We start from the raw sequence: 13,031 nt of genomic DNA on the forward strand, positions 1-13,031 counted from the left end.
CTGTCTCTCGTCACCTTCTGAAATGTGAAGTGTGCACTGGAATGGGTCGTCCTTAAAGCACGTGGTCATATTTGAAAAAAAAAATCACGTAAAAATCTCTGAATTATCAAAACTGTCACAAAATCTCTTAAAAAAATCTTAAAACTGTCTGAGAGTTATTTTGTTCTTGTTAAAGCACGTGATATTGTTTTCTTTTTTCTTCTGTAGACTGATTTCGTACCAACTCGAGTGAGGGCCTAGCAGCCTCCTCAATCAAATTTCTTCAAGCTTATGTTTCAGAGATAGACAACGGATACTACTAAGGGAAAGTTTTTCCTGCGAAAACTATCTTATGTACAACACTTTTTCACGTTGGAACAATTTCATGTTTTAAATTTCTTTCGAAAATATTCAAAAATTCCGCCAATTGTCTTATATTGCTAAGAAAGTTGTCGCTTAGTCATCGAAAAATGAACTTACAAATAGCCTTATAGCTATCATAAAAATGTTTCAAATTCATACCAGAATAGTTTTGACATGGCGTTAAAGCCGCCTTAAAATTGTCTCTAATGTGTCCTAAAATTGTATCAAAACTTTTCCAATACTGTCTGAAAATAATTGGAAAATTGTCGCATATTGTTCTAAAATATGTATTTTGCCCTCGAAAATTTTTCAAGCTTATTGAAAAATTGTCTAAAATCTTCTTTGAAATGATTGATCTAAAATCATCTCAAAATTGTTCTAAGATTATTCATAAATAACCTTCTTATTTACTTGAAAATTTCTCAAGTTGTTACAAAATTGTATTTAAATTGTCTCAACGTTTATCAAAATTGTCTCAAATTTAAGTTACATGTCTCAAAACCGTTCTAACACTGTATCAAGCTAACCCAACATGGTATCAAAAACTGTTCTGAGCCTGCTCCGAAATGATTTCTAAACGTTCTGAAAATGTTCCAAAAATTCTCCCAAATTTACTCGAGCAATAATCTAGAAATAGCCTTATCGCTGTGGTCGTAAAATTGTCTTTTTTTTAATTATTTTGATATTCCTTTATAATTATTCTACTTTTAACTTTGTCTTACAACTCTCAAATTGAATTTGTTCAAAAGAACTGATTTGAAACTATCAGAATTCGTTCAAGAGTTCTACCGAAATAGTTTTCAAACTGATTTTATTTAAAATTATTTCAAATTTAATTGTAAATGACTTCGAAATTGCTTTGAAAATTATGATAAAATTGTTTCAAATTTTAAAAATTATTCCAAATACTGAATCAATATTGTCTCTGAATGGTCTAGAATATGACTCAAAGTTATGTTTTAATTATTGTAAAATTATTTCAAAATTCTCTTAGAATTGTCTTGAAGTTTCTTCAATGTTTTACGAAAAAGGTTCTGAAAAATTGTCTTGAATTTGACATAAAATTATCATAAAAATTTCTCCAAGCAGACACAAAATGATATCAAACGTTTCAAATTGGCTTGAAACTGTCTCAAAATTGTTTCAAAATTTTTGTCTAGCAATTATATTAAAACTGATTCAGAGTCAATTCAAACTTACGCAAAAATAGACACAACACTGCTGTTTTCAAAAAAAGTAGATATACCAAATGAAACCCCGATATATTTCTCTTGAAGATACATTCATTACCGACGAAAAAATACGAACATTTGAGAAAGGTTGCCGACGAAGCTGTTTCATGATGCCGAAACAATGGTTTACCGTGAGCTTTATACCAAATTTTTTGAGCAGTTTAGTTAGAACTGTACAATGCGCTTGCACAAGGCTTTTTGTTTCGACACCATTTTAAATAGAAGCGAGAAACTACTGGCATAAAGAGGATAGAGAGAGAGAGAGAGAGAGAGAGAGAGAGAGAGAGTTAAAGAGATCACATTTACAAACTCGCATCTTTCTTTGAATGTGTTTGTGGAGTAACAGAGTTTAAAAAAATATCGGAAAATAGTTGGCACCCGTTAGGCCGATACAAATTTTGAATAGTTTTTATGTCCATGGTAAACAAAGTTAGCTGAAGGGAGGGCAAAAAACGAATAACACTGAGAAGAAAAAAAGGAATAACTTTCATACAAAATTGTGTGCAAGTTACGTCGTTTGTAACTTGCATGCAAAAGTGTGCTGAAAAATATCACATTTTTATCATTATTAATCAGATGGCTTGCCTTTTGATGACACTTTCACTGTCGCTGGACTTGTTCGTTGCTAAATTAAGCATATACGCTGTCGAAATGTCAATAATATTTACAAAACGGCTTGAACTTTTTTTTGTTTCCCCTCCCAATTTTAAACATTTTGGGGGGGGGGGGGTGACATAAAATGAAAATGAAATTTGTATCGGCCTTATCACATTTAGAAAGTCGTTATGAAAATAGAAAATGAAACATGAAATCGTCTTAAAATCGTATCAAAATGTAATCAAAACTACCATTTTGATGACACCATTTGATACATTTTTAATGTTTCAAAATTGTATCAGAATTATTTCGAAAATTGCCTCAAAAGTATTGTTTGAAAATTGTCCTAGAATACATCGGATTTTTTTTGCACGTTTTTACACGGATTCTTTTGCACACCTTCTTTTCCACAGTTTCTCGAAATAACACGGTTTTTCCAAGCACACTTATTTTTGCACGGGAAGCATCCCCCACTGTCTGTCCACTCGAACATGTATACAAGCTTTCATGCAAGCCTTCATGTGAGAAGCAAATGACGCTACTCTTGATTGTAACTTCCAATGTATGAAGCAGAATTTTGAAAGTAGTTGGTACCATCATTTTAGTGTTCACCTCCCCTATCACACGTGATTCCGTAGTGCTAATTAGAGCAATAAAAAATAATTTTGTTTTCGAGCCGATGGAGAACAAAAGCAGTGCTGCCGATCTCGTCTCAAGATAGTTTCACAGTTGGCTCAAAATTGCCGTTTGTCATTATTTCAAAATTGTAATAATAGGGTCGGTGAGCCAGTTATGGCAAGTGCACCAGTTATGGTTATATCGCATAAGCGTAATGGTACCAGTCTTGGCAATACACCATTTAAACTCCATAGGCCATAACTGGTTAATGCCAGAACTGGTACATTTCTTAGGTATTGCCATAACTGGTACTTCTCCCCTATTTGAAAATACAACAAACTCATTTTGAATTTTTTTTGTCAAAAGGAATTAAAATTTTGTCTCAAAACTGTTCTAAAATCGTCTCAAGGTTGTCCCAAAATTGTATTCAAATTATTCTAAAATTGTTCCAAAATTATCTCAAAACTAGTTGAACGTTCCCGGCGATGCTCGGGATTAAAGGTTTCAAAGATAGATTTTTTTATATTTCATTGCTGCATTAGCTCAACTCACTTCAAAAATATAATTCACATCTTATACTTATATCATCACTTCAAGTAGGGTGTCGAACGTTTTCGACAGTGGTTTTCTTCGGGCCTTTTTTGCATAAGATTGCTGCAGAAAAACTACCGAAGAAAACCACTGACGAAGACGTTCGACACCCTACTTCAATATTCTGAGAACGTGCAGAACGGAAATAACCATATTGGATTGTTTTTTTTTTCTGATTTTGGGCTGATTTACAGAAACTGGAAGTCACCATTTTGGATTTCAAAATGACGTATGGAGTTGAAATAGAAGTCATAAATTTGCATGTTTCACGTAGTTTTGTGAATAATATCTCAAATTTAGTAATCAGATACTTTTTATTTTTCTTCAAATGTCTTTTTGGAACGTTAACAAACATTTTAATGAAAAAACACATGTGTCATCGCTATAAAATGACGTATGGAGTTCCACTTTCGGAAGTGTTGAAATTGTTGGCCAAATATCGCTTAAGGTTATTTTCCTGAAACCGGAAGTCGCCATTTTTTAATCCACAAAACTTCGTAGAAATTAGAAAATAAAAGATTTTTAATGCTTAAGCTGCCTCTTAATCGATATTCAAACAAATGAATCGTAACCTTTCCTCCAGCTAAATGTCCCAAGAGTTCTAGTTTGGATTAACGTAAAAAAGTAAAACAGTAAGATTAAGAGCTGAATGACCTTCTGGTTAAAAGTTCTCTAATAAAAATCAAATTCAAATTCAAAAGTACAAAAGTAAATCGAATGCCGTAATATGTAACTATTCACAAAACTACGAAAACATCAGAAATGTAAAATGTTTATGCTCGAGACATGGGTTATTCTGCAAAAAAAAAAATTGTACATGTTGAAAGAACAATGAATATTTTATTGCAAAAAAAAACAAATCATTGAATTTTGATTCAGAGGCGAATTGCGCATAAAAAGTCAAAATTTCGCATGTAATCGTATAAAACGTATAAATTAAAAAAAAATATTTTTAGGTGATTTTCTGTATTCTGTATGCTGTATGTGGTCCTCGTGGCTCTGTGGTTAGCGATGTCGATTGGCTCCCACACGGTTGTGATGTCGGGTTCGATCCCCGATCATGTCGAGGATCTTTTCGAATTGCAATTTTTTTCGACTCAGCTCTGGGGCACGGTGTGTCGTTGTTCTTATCCTACAACATGCAAAATGTGCTAAAACAATATCGATAACGAATTTTCTCAACTAATCTGGTTGATCGAGAACGCTATTAGAAGGATGCAATATTGTTGTGCTGTATACATAAAATCATCTTCAAACATACATTTTATATTTTAACATAAACAAACATTTTATTGAAAAAAGTCATCGCTTTAAATTTTGATTTAGAGGCAAATTCAGCATAATAAGTCATAATTTTGCATGTTTCACGTAGTTTTGTGAGTAATATCTCAAGTTTTAGTAATCAGATACTAATTATTTTTCTTTACATGTCTTTCCTGAACGTTCACATACATTTTAATGAGAAAAAAATCATATGTCATCGCTTCGAAATTAGATTTAGAGGTGAATTCAGCATAAAAGGTCATAAATTTGCATGTTTCACGTAGTTTTGTGAATAATATCTCAAGTTTTAGTAATCATATACTTTTTATTTTTCCTCAAATGTCTTTCCTGAACGTTAACAAACATTTTAATGAAAAAAGAATCACATGTCATCGCTTTAAATTTTGATTTAGAGGCAAATTCAGCATAAAAAGTCATTATTTTGCAAGTTTTTCGTAGTTTTGTGAATAAAATCTCAAGTTTTAGTAAACAGATACTTGTTACTTTTCTTCAAATGGCTTTCCTGAACGTTAACAAACATTTTAATGTAAAAAAAATCAAATGTCATCGCTTTACATTTTGATTTAGAGGCAAATTCAGCATAATTTTGCAAGTTTTACGTAGTTTTGTGAATAAAATCTCAAGTTTTAGTAAACAGATACTCGTTACTTTCCTTCAAATGTCTTTCCTGAACGTTAACAAACATTTTCATGTAAAAAAACCCACATGTCACCGCTTATTTTTTTGATTTAAAACGATTTAAAATGATGGTGGTAACTGTACACCACTGAGACGGAGGCAATAACATCAATAAGATCAAGCGTTACGGAATTCCATTTTTATATAGTAGACTGTCTAAAATCTTAGTTTCAAACTTATTCAAACATATTTTAAAATGGCTCAAGAGTTGTTTCAAAGGCTGTTTTGAAATTGTTTCGATACTGTCCCTAATCTACAACTTAAAACTTAGAGTCCATTCTTCCCACAACTCACTCACACTAGTTGTTCCGAAAATATATCAAAAATCCATACATTGTTCATAGATAAAATGTCAATCAAAATTATTTCATAATTATGGAAATTTGAACTGAATTTACGCAAGCCCTTTTCAAATCTTTTTTTTCGTGATTAAAAAAAAAAAACAAAACAAAACGTAAAATAACGTTTCTGTCAGTTGAACGATGGTAAATCACAATCGTCTTCCTTGATTTGTTGTACTACTACTCTAATCGTCTTTTTGGATTTGTTTTATTATCAATTTCTGCATCTTTTCTAACATTTTAATTACTGAATATCGTGTGTTTCATTGGTATCCGTAGTTTCTTTTTTTATGTATTTCTGAATCCTCAGTACATCTCCGATTTGACAACTGATAACTTCTGAACTTATGTTTAAGGCAAATTTCATAGAGGAGGGAAGGTTAGGCGCTTTTTACGCAGAGTCTGGAATTTGGGCGTCAACTTTTATACTTTTTCAATTGCAAAAAATAAATGAAAAAATAACCAAAAATCCATTGGAATATAAATGATTTGGAAGACCTGTGGTGTAAGAAGCTTCATGTCATTTTCCCAGTTTCGCAAGACGCTAAAAGAATTTTTTTTCGTATATAAGAAGAATGTACGAAAAAGGAATGTGTTGGCAGTACTTCCAGCCACGCAATAGTTTATTACGCTGTTGCGTGTTACATATTGCAGTTGTGCGGCTGAGGGATCGCACAATTTCGTTCGTGCTGACGTTGACTGGTAGCAGACATTAAAACAACCGTCTTTCTTAGAACGTTCCAACATTTTGAATAAGGTGTGATACATTTTCTGACACGAAATTAGCACTTTCAGTAGAACACTCCAAGCTTTCGTTTGAAATCGGATTAGTTGTGTATAAATCACTTTTTATGCACAGTATTGCCGAATTGTGGGTGAACATCAAACTACTGCGTATCTGTACCGGATTTAGATCACAATTCTAACTTGATAAAAATTATTCACTTACGTCTTTTAAAACTGAGAATAACCTTGAAAAGGCCAATTGATGCAATCACAAATTATACTTAGTTATAGCGTAAATGCGTTATGATTAGATCGCGTACGATATCCGCACTGGCATAGTGTTATCCTTTTTCTTGTCTGGCTTTTGCAGTAGAGTGATTTGATTAATAATATAATCTTATTTGTAATTGGATCCACCTTTTTTAAAGTTCTATCAATTCCCAGTTTAGCAAGACGCGGAGGTTTAATTCCGTATGAGATATGAACAGACTTGGTAAAAGTACCGCTTCGAACTGCTCGGTGACGTCAGCCAAATTATAGGCACCCAGCACGACAAGCGTATTCGACGAGCGTATTCATTAATATCAATGATTTGGAAGACTTGTGGTGTAAGAAGCTTCATGTCATTTTCCCAGTTTCGCAAGACGCAAAAAATCTTTCAGCCACGCAATAGTTTATTACGCTGTTGCGTGTTACATATTGCAGTTGTGCGGCTGGGGAACCACACAATCTTGTTCGTGCTGATGTTGACTAGTAGCAGACATTGGAATGGAGCTCTAAATGCATCGGTAAGGCCAAAAACAACCGTTCTTCTTTATCAGTAAATGGCTTGAAATAAAACCCTTGGAATGTGTAGAAACTATTTTGAAAGTTATTTCATACAATGGTGGATGAAAAAGGTGCTTTACAATAAGTATTTTGTCGTTTTTATATCACTTTTTTGTACTTTACGACCTTCAAAAGGGCATTACTCAAAAATGTACCGTCCGATGATAACGTCATAACGAATCGAATGGTGCATTTTTTTTATAATAACGGTCTATGGGAGCACCATGCTTCGGTTTGTCTCCGGAAGGGACTTCCCAAGTAACACACAAAACATGTTAGAAAATAATTCACAATTACAGTGGTCATATAAGAGTACTATAAGCGCATTCTAAAACTTGTGTTGTTATTTTCTTGTTCTGGAGATATTATTTTATATCATGAGTGTATTTCATAGATTAATAAATATAAACTGCCTTTGCCTGTCTCTAGGTTGTGTTCATGATGTTATCAAAACAGTACAGAAAACAACTTAAAATAGAACATTTGTGAGAAGTTGTTCTTGATCAGTAATTCAACCACACTTTGAAAACAAACTCGTTTTTCTGGTTTTGGAGATGTTTTTCAATAACATGAGTTCAGCAAACAAAAACTATGAAATAAATGGCACTTGTCTTCAAGATGTCTTCCAGATGTTTTTCCTACTACAACAACTGTGCAAAAATGTCCAGCCGAGGCCGCGCCAGTTCAATATTACACGCCGAATAATAATTTACGTACCTGTAAAGTGCTTTTCCTTTGGTTGGTCTTAGTATTACTGACGAGGAAGAGTATGCGAAGGAACTGGAAGAAGAAGCCACTCGAAGAACGATTGGTCTTGGGCAGAAAATGCAAGAACTTCCTTATTCATAAGATTTCTAAGAACCAGCTGGAGTATGTAAAAATTTATACAACGGCTGAAAAATACTTCCGAGCGCGTTAGAGCTGCAAGCAAGTTATTTAGCAGTTTCAAGAGCTAAATAACTCTGTAAGGTTACAGAGTCCGCTTGGTAAGCGGGTGATCATGGGTTCGAATCTTAGTAAAATCAGGCCATTTGGTTGTCAAAGAACTTTAGCATGGGTTTATTCTCAGGCTCCCCACCACGTACCTTTCCTTCAATCTGAATTCTACAGTATTACCCCTGTTGACTCTCCTTCTAACAAAAATTAGTCCCTATTATAATAAAACTGGTCTGAGTAACGTATGAAAGTTCTCTCCAGGGAATTGTAACTAGGCGATATTGTTAGGATAGACAGAGGCTCGGTATTGAGAGGCTCGGTGACCTTGAAACGGAAAGGTAAAACTTTACACACAAGCACGGATATGAATGATAAGCGTATCACTTACTTCAATAGTGAAACTGCCAATAATATCTAGTGCGGAGTACAGAAAACACCTGGGCAATATCACAACAGATATAATCTCTGGTCGCAGTGATGAGTCAAAATGTAGGAAGAAGATGTGGTGTTACCAAAATCCTATGAATTGTTCATTACGGCCCTCGAGACGATACAGCCCAATCATCTGACTCTGAATATGTGGAGAAGCGGCCCCTGGACGAGTAGGTCAAGCACGCCAAATAAAGTTCTACCAGTTGCGGAATATTCCGGAAAATCGGCGTTTGCTGGTGAGAAAATGAAATTTCAGTGCTACGGCGGGAAAAAGTACATAAGCGAATCGAGTATGAAGACTCTTTGGAAGCATGGAATGGTAGAAACGACGAAGAAAATCTTCGAGTGGCTCGAGCAATGTATCTGTGAAGTGTGCTTTCACGGTAAGCAAACCAGACAACCATTGGACGTTGAGCGGCGTTCGTCTCGATCAGTTAAGATCATCCATCCAGATGTGTGTGGTCCGTTTATGTCAAAAATGTGACAATAAGCGTTTCATTGTCACATTTATAGAAAACTTTAGCCATTTTATAGTCGTCTACCTTCTAGAGTCGAAGGATGAAATACACTCCTTGTTTAAAAAGTAGTGTGTATTTTCGGTATTAAGTATTGTCACGGTCAGTCGTGATTGAAAATTGGAAGGAGGCTATCAACAACGAAATGACGTCACTAAAACCTAGGTGTTTGAAATTAAGAGAGGTACAAAGGGTCTCAACGCAAGGTGTATGACTATGACAAAATCTATATACCGATAGCAGAGGGGACCACGGTGTGTGTGTGGCAGTGGTAAACCAAATGCAGGACTATATACCTTTTGTATGGGAAATCTCTTTATGGACTGAAACATTGAAATGCAAGATGATGGTATCGGTGAGTTGAAGGTATTCCTGGGACTCAAGATCGATCGTAATCAATTTAAGGGGCTGATGAAGATCAGTCAACCTGAGGACGTGAATAATCTGCTGCCACGTTTTGGTAAAATGGAATGCAAGCCTGTACTGAGGCCGCTGGAACCAAAAGTTAGACTGGAACGACATGAGAGCGAACCTTTGACCACAGAACCGTTCGGTGAGCGGATAGGATGCTTCACGTATCTGGAACAATCTTCGGAGCCAAATATCAATACTGCTGTTAATTTCTTCAGCAAGTAACAATTAGCACCCACGAGAGAACACTGGAGTCACCTGAAGCGAGAACATAGAACACTGGTTGAACTTTCGGAGGGTTAAGTTGAATCATTCATGAAGATAAACCAGGCGACCACAACAATATGAAACGTGTAGATATCCGGTACATTTTCATTCGGGAAAAGCTGCAAGACGGAACGTTCAAGATCCAGTACACTCCTACAAGTGACCAGCTGGCAGACCTGTTCACCAAAGGACTGGCTTATAGACTCTATTCATTTTTGACATCTTATTTCTTAACAGCGTTTTTTTCGCGAGTTTATCAACTTTCAGCCAGTGGAAACTAATAAATTTGATTCGATTTCGACGATCTCAAGATTCAAATTTTTGTTTCCGTTACACTACGCTACAACAATTTTTTATTATTTCAATGTACAAGAAGTTACTAGATTAACATAAGGATTGATAATCAAATGCTTTTAAGAAGAAAAATACAATACTGAGAGAGTAAGTAAATTTGTGCAGAGATGTGGGGTCAAATTGAAACATAATTGGGCAATTTCCTGATTTTGTCAAGTTTATCGATTTTGGAAGCTAAAAATTCTAAAGAGGCTAGTGAAATTGGCATCGAATTGCGTTGTATTTATTTTTATTCCTTGCCTAATTTAGAGGTTATTAAGAATATTTGTCAGCATTCCTAGGATAGAATGAAAAAAAACATTATTTTTGACATCCAAAAACAGTTTTTAATTTTTTTTGAAAATAAATTCGAAAACATTTTGCATAATATGAACCTAATATTATCCCGTGATTTACGGACGTCCCTCTATATAAACTGCAATTGTTAGACAGTCCGAGACTGACAGCGGTATATTCTTCGTGGTGGCGTTGCTGCCAAATTGCGAAAGATGACAGCAAACGCAGCTTAGCACTAACAGCCTTGTGTTGTATTAATCAGAGATCACTGATGATGTGTGTGGATTTCAGTGATTAGCATTTAATTGCCTCTAATAAGTCGTCATCAATCCACTATGGGAAGGGAGGAACAGCATCCACCGGATTTCCCGCAGGAAATTCCTCGATATTTTGTGCACTCCATAGAGAAGTAGAGGAGCAAAAAAAGCCAGTCTGTGTTAGACCGGTGATTACTCTATCCAATTAAATCGATCCAATCCCGATGCAAGAGGCTTATGATTAGAATCCGTAAACCGGCGACCGATGGCGATGCACGGCACGCAGTTAGGCAGTTGGGCGGATAGCTAATCGTGGTTCGTAAACTATGATCCGCCCAATCAGGAACTGGATAAATTCCGTGTGTGTGCAGTGCAAATCGAATGCACTGTCTGTCGCTGCGCATGCATGCAGTTGGTGGCATCGTGGGTGCACAGCTCACGAAAGTCTGTTCCACAGCCACAGGCTGGAGTAATCTGCTGGAAATGTTGATCGCATCCGACTGGAAACTGGAATATTTTTGCGTATAACTTTGTCTTTTGTGGCGAAAGAGTAGTCGATTGCAACTTAGATTCTAGTATTAAATTGATGAAACTCAAGGAACAAAAATAAAAATCCGCTATAACCAAAATTCATTAAAACTCTGAAGCATAAAAATTCGATTGTTTCCAACTTGTTTATTTTGGGATTTGATCAGCGATTGTCATCAAAATCGAACCAAAGTCTTTCACCGGGAAAATGCCCCAATTAGCCTCAACTGTCTTTCATTTGTCCTAAGGAACAATCCGAAGCGATTGACGAAATTGCATTGCATAAATGCAATCCCAACTCGAGAGACATAATGGCAAAACTTTCCGCCTTTCCAGCGGTGCTCTGAACCTGCAGCATCGAATGCGTGTTAGCTTTCGAGACCACGGCGTCCAACGCGTGAGATATTAATTTCAGATAAACCGCACTCTACACCGTACTTGCCATCAACGGAGTGAATTAAAATTGAACGAAATCGATTATCTGTAATCCGTTGCCGCTGTTGCTGCTACTTTCAACGCCCACATTCCCAACCGGGTACAATACTTGCCTGATGTGTCGAGCGTAGAAGAGTGTCGCCGATTTTCCGCTTTCGGAAGCGTCAAGCGCGCGAAAACCGCCGGAATATCCGGATCCTGCTCCGAGCTATCGTCGCCCGTCTCGGTGACGATCGAGTCAGAAAGACAACAATCCGATTCTGCACACACACACACACGTATCGAAGCTTCCGCGATAGATAGCGGCCTGTCCACCGGCAGATCGGTGCCGGCTGCTGCTGCCTGTCGTTGTGGGCGGTTTAATTAAAAGCAAAATGTGGATAAGAAAAACAAGCAAGAGGCAGGAAAAGAAAAAAAAACTATCGCAAACTTCAATTATTAATGCAGCACTTTAGTTTCATATGGGGCTTTTCATTTTTTCGCAAACGCGTCCAACATCGCTTCGATTAACTTTGGTGTGGTTTTCGCGCAAATTTCCTAACCGCAAACACGAGCGGGCAGCGTGACACATGCGACCCCTGCGACGACGCGAAGGCGGTAAAGCGAATCGAAACCGAGCTCCAAGAAGGTAGTAGCCAGAGCCACCACCTAACGAGGAACTGACGAATCGACAGCCTTAGGCCTTAGGCTGTCCAAAAGGAACCTGGTGGACTTGCCTGCGGTGACGCAGTCCGGTAGCCAACCGCTGAACTCAATTTGTTTGCCTTCTCACAGTTATTAAATTTTCAGCACCGCTTCCGAGAAAAGTGGGCACCCACCGTTGTCCTCGGTACACACGCACTTGTTCCCGTTTGGAAATTGTTATTATACACTTTTCGAAGCGAACGGTAAGCTTTCTGAAAACTGCGAGACACGCCACCGATTATTACCGTGCAAATCGTTTCCCGATCATCGAAAGACTAAGGGGATGCCTGCCTGCTCCTGACGTCGCGCCACCGTCCGATTTTCTCTTTTCTTTGTCGTGTCACTTAGCCCGCGATGCAACCAACGACGATGTATGTAGCTAAAGATAGGAGAGGACAGCCTCTTGGTGGTGCTGTTGTTGTCCGTCGGTTTTTTGTTTTCGTTTCGTAAATTGGGAGGCTAATGACCTCAGTGTGCACTGCCCTGCACTCGGTTTTGGGAATGAGATTACCGGATTTTTACCCAGAGTTGCATTAGATGGATTTGGTTCCTAGATTAAGCTCATTTTCAGTTCACCAAATTCGAAGTTATTTTCTTATATCATTCACGTTGGGAGAGGTTGAAAAACTATTTTAATATGTACCAAAGTCCCGTACGACGAAAGATAGAAACGAGTTGACAATTGGAATGAAATGAGGC

At 36.8% G+C, this 13,031-nt stretch overlaps 1 protein-coding gene across 9 annotated transcripts in view; it reads right to left on the bottom strand.

Annotated features, from left to right (window-relative positions):
• Window positions 1-13,031, bottom strand: part of LOC129718858 (protein tramtrack, beta isoform) — a 468,621-nt gene that overhangs the window by 317,508 nt on the left and 138,082 nt on the right. The window lies entirely within an intron of this gene.

This window comes from Wyeomyia smithii, chromosome 1 (assembly GCF_029784165.1).
Source record: "Wyeomyia smithii strain HCP4-BCI-WySm-NY-G18 chromosome 1, ASM2978416v1, whole genome shotgun sequence".
NCBI lineage: Eukaryota > Metazoa > Arthropoda > Insecta > Diptera > Culicidae > Wyeomyia > Wyeomyia smithii.